Consider the following 8,362-nt stretch of genomic DNA (forward strand, 5'->3'; position numbering starts at 1 on the left):
TGAGGGTAATGCTCTTGACGGTGAGCATTCTTATGTTTTAAGATTTTGTTTTCCTCAATGGGCATGACAACATATACCAGTTTCCTCGTAGAGCAATCTACAACACGCTTTACTAATGGCACTTGAGGCACCTTCAGCAAGTACAGTTTTTACACCCACTTTCACGCAGTTGATATCAAAGGAGTCGGGAGATATCTCTGATCCATACGTAGTGGTATCGTCTCCTTTGGAGAAGAACAACAAGTTTACATGCAGCTTTTGCTGACTGGGAAATTCACAGAAATGAATGGGTCTGACAACTTTGTTTGGAACTTTACCATCTTCATCTAGCTTGTTCTCCTTCAGACTATCAACAAGAAACGATGTACCAGCATTCTGTGCCGCAAATTTAGGAACGTCCTGGATTGTAAGAGGGAACTCAATACCATGAAAGTTATAAAACCCCAAAACCGTTAACACCTCTGTTGTATTCGACGTGTTTAATGCAGATGGTGATTGTGATTATAATTTCTCTCACAATCCAGGGTTGACCATGCAAAACAATAACTCTTTTTACTATTTTGGAAATTAATGTGCCTACTTGTCAGCTATATCCTTAGGAAGCTTGATTAGCTGAACACCCCATTTATCGGATCAAACAGATGTGTGTGGATGTCAAGGTGTAGTACTCATCTGAGTGCTTTCCCCAAGCCTCTAACTTCCAACACAGGAAACTTTACCTGTGTAGAAGTCAAGGTGGTATCATAAAACCACTTAATGATTGAGCTGTCCCACGAGACTACGCCATTTGTCTCCCAAATGTACACAATGGAAGTTAGAGGCTATGGGAAAACACTCAGATGAGTACTACACCTTGACATCCACAGCCTGGGGGATGTTTGCGGAATGAGATTTTCACTCTGCAGCGGAGTGTGCGCTGATATGAAACTTCCTGGTAGATTAAAACAGTGTGCCGGGCCGAGACTCGAACTCGGGACCTTTGCCTTTCGCGGGCAAGTGCTCTACCAACTGAGCTACCCAAGCACGACTCACACCCAGCCCTCACAGATTTACTTCTACCAGTACCTCGTCTCCTACCTTCCAAACTTTACAGAAGCTCTCCTGCTAACCTTGCAGAACTAGCACTCCTGCAAGAAAGAATACTGCGGAGACATGGCTTAGCCACAGCCTGGGGGATGTTTCCGGAATGAGATTTTCACTCTGCAGCGGAGTGTGCGCTGATATGAAACTTCCTGGCAGATTTAAACAGTGTGCCGGGCCGAAACTCGAACTCGGGACCTTTGCCTTTCGCAGGCAAGTGCTCTACCAACTGAGCTACCCAAGCACGACTCACACCCAGCCCTCACAGATTTACTTCTGCCAATACCTCGTCTCCTACCTTCCAAACTTTACAGAAGCTCTCCTGCTAACCTTGCAGAACTAGCACTCCTGCAAGAAAGGATATTGCGGAGATATGGCTTAGCCACAGCCTGGGGGATGTTTCCAGAATGAGATTTTCGCTCTGCAGCGGAGTGTGCGCTGATATGAAACTTCCTGGCAGATTAAAACTGTGTCCCGGCCCGAGACTAGAACTTTAGACCTTTGCCTTTTGCAGGTAAGGTTAGCAGGAGAGCTTCTGTAAAGTTTGGGAGGTAGGATACGAGATACTGGCAGAAGTAAAGCTGTGAGGGGGGGGGGGGGGGGGTGTGAGTCGTGCTTGGGTAGCTCAGTTGGTAGAGCACTTGCCCGCGAAAGGCAAAGGTCCCGAGTTCGAGTCTCGGCCCGGCACACAGTTTTAATCTGCCAGGAAGTTTTTGACAGCTTCATAATTTTTTTCATAGAATTTCACAGCACCTGTACCTTCCCAAATAAAATAAACAGCAGAAAAAGACGAGTTTTTTCAGTCAAATAAAGAGATCCAAAAGCCTGTCTTCCACAAACTGATTAAATAAAGAATATAATAATTAAATTTTATAAATAAAATGTATATTCTCTGGAATGTAAAGGTCATTGATTTAAATTTCATGTCGTGACATCCTTCCAATAGTTCAGCACAGACTGAGCAATTTATCCCACCAATTCGCTTTTTCTGGAGGTATGAAGGAACAGGAGTGAAGAGGAGTGGCAAAGGGGGAAGTGAGTGCTGGGGTCTTCCTAGAGAAGAAAGAGGGACCCTCCAATGGGCTGGTGATTTTACCAAGGGGGGTAATAAATTGATCAATTAATTAACTAATTTGATAAAAATGTCTGTGCAGAATGGCCTTCATTCCACTACTCTTGTTTACATATTCGTTTTGGATCCATATGCTCTCTCCATTTCGTTAACCCCTTCATCTTCTGTAAATTTTCCTAGCTCATTCTGTCGTATATTTTCTCCAAGATATTTAAGTTTCCTCCCATGCTCTATTTTACCTATTTATGTTTCTATGTATTTTGAGGATTCTTTAATATTTGCGATGAATTTTGTTTTCTTTTCACCTGAAATTTTAAGACCTGTTCTTATATTTTTAAATTGTTTTTCGATGCTATCACACTCACAGAGGCTAGATTCGACTCCGCCTACAATACCTCTGTGTTTATCAACTATTCCTTCTCAGTTATTAACAAGACAACAGAAACCGCTTGCAGGATGTGCTTTTATGCGCTATTTTATTATCTTTTTCATTATCATGTAAATCATTATTTGGTTGGTTCTATAGATTATGGAATAAATGATATTTTGTGTTCTCTTTTATCTATTGATAGTTTAAAGATGCCTTCTGGTTGGTCTAAACCGGTAACGACAATATAATATGCTCATGTGTCATTGTCGCACAAATATTTGAAACAGAACAAAAACCTCAAGCGGAGTTTCAATACAAAACTACACTAAAGTGGAGCGCCAAAGCATAGATTGTATTGCATGCAGCACTGCTTTTTCCTGTATCAGTTACTGGTTTTTGCCTGACGACGGCAGTAGTTTAACCGTGATGATAAAGAACAAATGTTTTAAGAGATGTAGACGGTGCTATTCAGAAAAATTCCACAAAGATCACCGACTAATTAAAAAAATTTATTTCCTTTACTAGTAACTGAGCCGTGGCACTCAATTTGATATAACGGGTGATCAAAAAGTCAGTATAAATTTGAAAATGAATAAATCTACATCTACATCTACATCCATACTCCGCAAGCCACCTGACGGTGTGTGGTGGAGGGTACCCTGAGAACCTCTACCAGTTCTCCTTTCTATACCAGTCTCGTATTGTTCGTGGGAAGAAAGATTGTTAGTATGCTTCTGTGTGGGCTCTAATCTCTCTGATTTTATCCTCATGGTCTCTTCGCGAGATATACGTAGGAGGGAGCAATATACTGCTTGACTCTTCGGTGAAGAGCTACTGAGCGTCTCTCCTGCAGAGTCTTCCACTGGAGTTTATCTATCATCTCCGTAACGCTTTCGCGATTACTAAATGATCCCGTAACGAAGCGCGCTGCTCTCCGTTGGATCTTCTCTATCTCTTCTCTCAACCCTATCTGGTACAGATCCCACACCGCTGAGCAGTATTCAAGGAGTGGGCGAACAAGAGTACTGTAACCTACTTCCTTTGTTTTAGGATTGCATTTGCTTAGGATTCTTCCAATGAATCTCAGTCTGGCATCTGCTTTACCGACGATCAACTTTATATGATCATTCCATTTTAAATCACTCCTAATGCATACTCCCAGATAATTTATGGAATTAACTGCTTCCAGTTGCTGACCTGCTATTTTGTAGCTAAATGATAAGGGATCTATCTTTCTGTGTATTCGCAGCACATTACCCTTGTCTACATTGAGATTCAATTGCCATTCCCTGCACCATGCGTCAATTCGCTGCAGATCCTCCTGCATTTCAGTACAATTTTCCATTGTTACAACCTCTCGATACACCACAGCATCATCCGCAAAAAGCCTCAGTGAACTTCCGATGTCATCCACAAGGTCATTTATGTATATTGTGAATAGCAACGGTCCTATGACACTCCCCTGCGGCACACCTGAAATCACTCTTACTTCGGAAGACTTCTCTCCATTGAGAATGACATGCTGCGTTTTGTTATCTATGAACTCTTCAATCCAATCACACAATTGGTCTGACAGACCATATGCTCTTACTTTGTTCATTAAAAGACTGTGGTGAACTGTATCGAACGCCTTGCAGAAGTCAAGAAACACGGCATCTACCTGTGAACTCGTGTCTATGGTCCTCTGAGTCTCGTGGGCGAATAGCGCGAGCTGGGTTTCACACGACCGTCTTTTTCGAAACCCATGCTGATTCCTACAGAGTAGATTTCTAGTCTCCAGAAAAGACATTTTACTCGAACATAATACGTGTTCCAAAATTCTACAACTGATCGATGTTAGAGATATAGGTCTATAGTTCTGCACATCTGTTCGACGTCCCTTCTTGAAGACGGGGATGACCTGCGCCCTTCTCCAATCCTTTGGTACGCTAAGCTTTTCTAGAGACCTACGGTACCCCGCTGGAAGAAGGGGGGCAAGTTCCTTCGCGTACTCTGTGTAAAATCGAACTGGTATCCCATCAGGTCCAGCGGCCTTTCCTCTTTTGAGCGATTTTAATTGTTTCTCTATCCCTCTGTCGTCTATTTCGATATCTACCATTTTGTCATCTGTACGACAATCTAGAGAAGGAACTACAGTGCAGTCTTCCCCTGTGAAACAGCTTTGGAAAAACACATTTAATATTTCGGCCCTTAGTCTGTCATCCGTTTCAGTACCATTTTGGTCACAGAGTGTCTGGACATTTTGTTTTCATCCACCTACCGCTTTGACATAAGACCAAAATATCTTAGGATTTTCTGCCAAGTCAGTACATAGAACTTTACTTTCGAATTCATTGAACGCCTCTCGCATAGCCCTCCTCACACTACATTTCGCTTCGCGTAATTTTTGTTTGTCTGCAAGGCTTTGGCTATGTTTATATTTGCTACGAAGTTCCCTTTGCTTCCGCAGCAATTTTCTAACTCGGTTGTTGTACCACGGTGGCTCTTTTCCATCTCTTACGATCTTGCTTGGCACATAGTCATCTAACGCGTATTGTACGATGGTTTTGAACTTTGTCCACTGATCCTCAACACTATCTGTACTTGAGACAAAACTCTTGTGTTGAGCCGTCAGGTACTGTGTAATCTGCTTTTTGTCACTTTTGCCAAACAGAAAGTTCTTCCTACCTTTCTTAATATTTCTATTTATGGCTGAAATCATCGATGCCGTAACCGCTTTATGATCGCTGATTCCCTGTTCTGCGTTAACTGTTTCAAATAGTTCGGGTCTGTTAGTCACCAGAAGGTCAAATATGTTATCGCCACGAGTCGGTTCTCTGTTTAACTGCTCAAGGGAGTTTTCAGATAAAGTACTTTAAAAATTTCACTGGATTCTTTGTCCCTGCCTCCCGTTATGAACGTTTGAGTTTCCCAGTCTATACCCGGCAAATTAAAATCTCCACCCAGAACTATAACATGGTGGGGAAATCTACTCGAAATATTTTCCAAATTATCCTTCAGGTGCTCAGCCACAACAGCTGCTGAGCCAGGGGGCCTATAGAGACATCTGAGCCTGCTTTAACCGTGACCTTCACCCAAATCATTTCACATTTCGGATCTCCGTCAATTTCCTTCGAAACTATTGCACTTCTTATCGCTATAAACACGCCTCCCCCTTCGCTGTCCAGCCTGTCTCTGCGGTATCCATTCCAATCTGAGTTTAGGATTTCATTACTGTTTACGTCTGGTTTCAGGCAACTTTCTGTCCCTAGTACTATATGGGCGTTGTGACCGTTTATTAATCACGGAATAATGTAGATAGAGAGGTACAAATTGACACACATACTTGGAATGACATGGGGTTTTATTAGAACCAAAAAAATACAAAAGTTCAAAATATGTCCGACAGATGACGCTTCATCTGATCAGAATAGCAATAATTAGCATAACAAAGTAAGACAAAGCAAAGATAATGTTCCTTATAGGAAATGCTCAATATGTCCTCCATCATTCCTCAACAATAGCTGTAGTCGAGGAATAATGTTGTGAACAGCACTGTAAAGCATTTCCGTAGTCATGGTAAGGCATTGGCGTCGGATGTTGTCTTTCAGCATCCCTAGAGATGTCGGTCGATCACGATACACTTGCGACTTCAGGTAACCCGAAAGCCAATAATCGCACGGACTGAGGTCTGGCGACCTGGGAGGCCAAGCATGATGAAAGTGGCGGCTGAGCACGCGATCATCACCAAGCGACGCGCACAAGAGATCTTTCACGGCTCTAGCAATATGGAGTGGAGCGCCATCCTGCATAAACATCGTATTTTGTGCGGATAGCATCGGAGGGTACGCCTCAGTGCTAACCAAACAGTAGTGTATGGAATGCCGGTGCGACGTGCGACTGCACGAGTGCTGACTTCCCCGTGCATAGACAAACCCGCTACAGTCTCCATTTCTTCCTGAACTGTCTAACCAAGCCGTGGCTTCGAACTTCGAAATCATTCTCGCCACAGCAGCATTTGTCAGCGGACCTTTACCCGTTCGAATCCCCTTCCTATGGCGATAGGATCGTAACGCTGAACTAGCACATTCTCCATTCTGATAATACAGCTTCACTAAAAGCGCCTTTTCGGGTAACGTCAACATGCTGCGATTGCTGGCGCATCTGACTCCCTCTCTCATTACAGCTCCTTTTATACACGATTGTCATGCGCAGTCACTGACATTTTGCTGTCCAGTGCCATCCATCGGGCATTTTGTGAACCTTTTTTTTGTTCTTATAAAACACCATGTCATTCCAAGCATGTATGACAATTTTTACCTCTCTATCTACATTATTCCATGGTTTATTAAGTTTTCAAATTTATACTGACTTTTTGATCACCCGGTATTTCTAGCGGGCATGTTAGCGATTCTTGTGTATAGAATTGGCTGGCTAGTTTTATGAGGAAGGACTGAGAGAGGACGCGAGTGGTACAACACCAACGACTGAGGCCGCGGGGTACAGAGGAGGCAACGCGCTATGAAGAGGAGAGGCAGTCAGGATATTGCAGTGGATGCAGCCAGTGAGGTGCGCGAAACCGAGGGGAGGGGCCGTGCTCTTGTCGGTGGGGTCCTGTCTTTGTGTTGGCGTGTGTGCTGTTGGACGTCGAAATCACTGTTGGAACGAGCGACAGCCGTCAGATGCTGATTTCGAGCTGGGGCTTCTCAGAAACCTAGAGGCCAAATTCAGTTGCTGAATCAAGGGAGACAGCTCGTCTGACAATTGCCTGTTTTCATGTTAAGAACAACGTCCTGCAGTGCTTTGAAATTCTAATGGAGCTTGTGGACAAGAATTCTACCTTTTTTTGAGGCGTAATAAGCCGCCACTTAAGACAGCCAATGGTTCGACGCAGTATAATATGCGGTAGTCAAAATGTTATACAGTCGTGACTAACACAAATGGCTGTGCCCTTATAAACCTAATATTCTACTTTGGTTGTTATTGTTGTTCCAGGAAAAACATTAACTGCGTGACTTGTGGTTGAGTTAGTTCGTTGTGGCTAAATCAAAGCCATTGATAATGTGCATAGACAGACACCTTCAGTGGAATTGGTTTGTTCCCAGTTTGTAACTGTCTATCCTTTTGTTTAACAATTTCTTGATTTAGAATTTTGGTACGTTGCAGTTCAGTCTGCCACGTAGTTACAACTGAATCTCAATGACTTGGTGTGTCGGAAAAGATGGCATTTTGGTTGTACAACCTAACCCAGCTGGTGAAACAGGTGGTTATAGTTTCTCTGCTAGGAATCGAGAAAGAGCGCAAGCAGTGTCAGGACCCTTTGCTAAATTGCCCAGTTCGATTCTATGGTTAGGCACTTAGGAATCGGTAGAACTCTTATCAAGGTTAGGGAATTTCTTACTTGGCCTACTTTGTATCGAGGTATAAGGCATTTGGTGGTGAGTGCCGTGAATGTAAAATTTATAAACGCAATTTTAATATTCATAATGGGCTTTTATATTCTTCAAGAGAGCACTTTCCCATCGATAATCTCTTTGTCAGTTACTGCGGCCGCCTGCCATGTATTCGTAATAGCAACTGGTACATTCTGGACGTGGTTACTACCTTTTCCAAAAAAATGACTCTGAGCACTATGGGACTTAACTTCTGAGGTCATCAGTCCCCTAGAACTGAGAACTACTTAAACCTAACGAACCTAAGAACATCACACACATCCATGCACGAGGCAGGATTCGAACCTGCGACCATAGCGGTCACGCGGTTCCAGGCTGTAGCGCCTAGAACCGCTCGGCCACTCCGGATTTGTCTGGTTTGTACCCAGTAGTGGGGCGACCGCTGAGTTAACTATTCGTCATTTGTTA

The 8,362-nt window shown here is 43.3% G+C and overlaps 2 non-coding genes across 2 annotated transcripts; one reads left to right on the top strand and one right to left on the bottom strand.

The window, feature by feature from the left end:
• Positions 1–949: 949 nt before the first annotated feature.
• Trnas-cga lies at positions 950–1,024 on the bottom strand. The gene has a single exon. It is a non-coding gene; the product is annotated as a tRNA-Ser (tRNA).
• A 669-nt stretch (positions 1,025–1,693) lies between these two features.
• Positions 1,694–1,768, top strand: Trnas-cga. Its single transcript has one exon. It is a non-coding gene; the product is annotated as a tRNA-Ser (tRNA).
• The last annotated feature ends 6,594 nt before the right edge of the window (positions 1,769–8,362 follow it).

The sequence above is a fragment of the Schistocerca piceifrons genome, chromosome 3 (assembly GCF_021461385.2).
Source record: "Schistocerca piceifrons isolate TAMUIC-IGC-003096 chromosome 3, iqSchPice1.1, whole genome shotgun sequence".
Lineage (NCBI taxonomy): Eukaryota > Metazoa > Arthropoda > Insecta > Orthoptera > Acrididae > Schistocerca > Schistocerca piceifrons.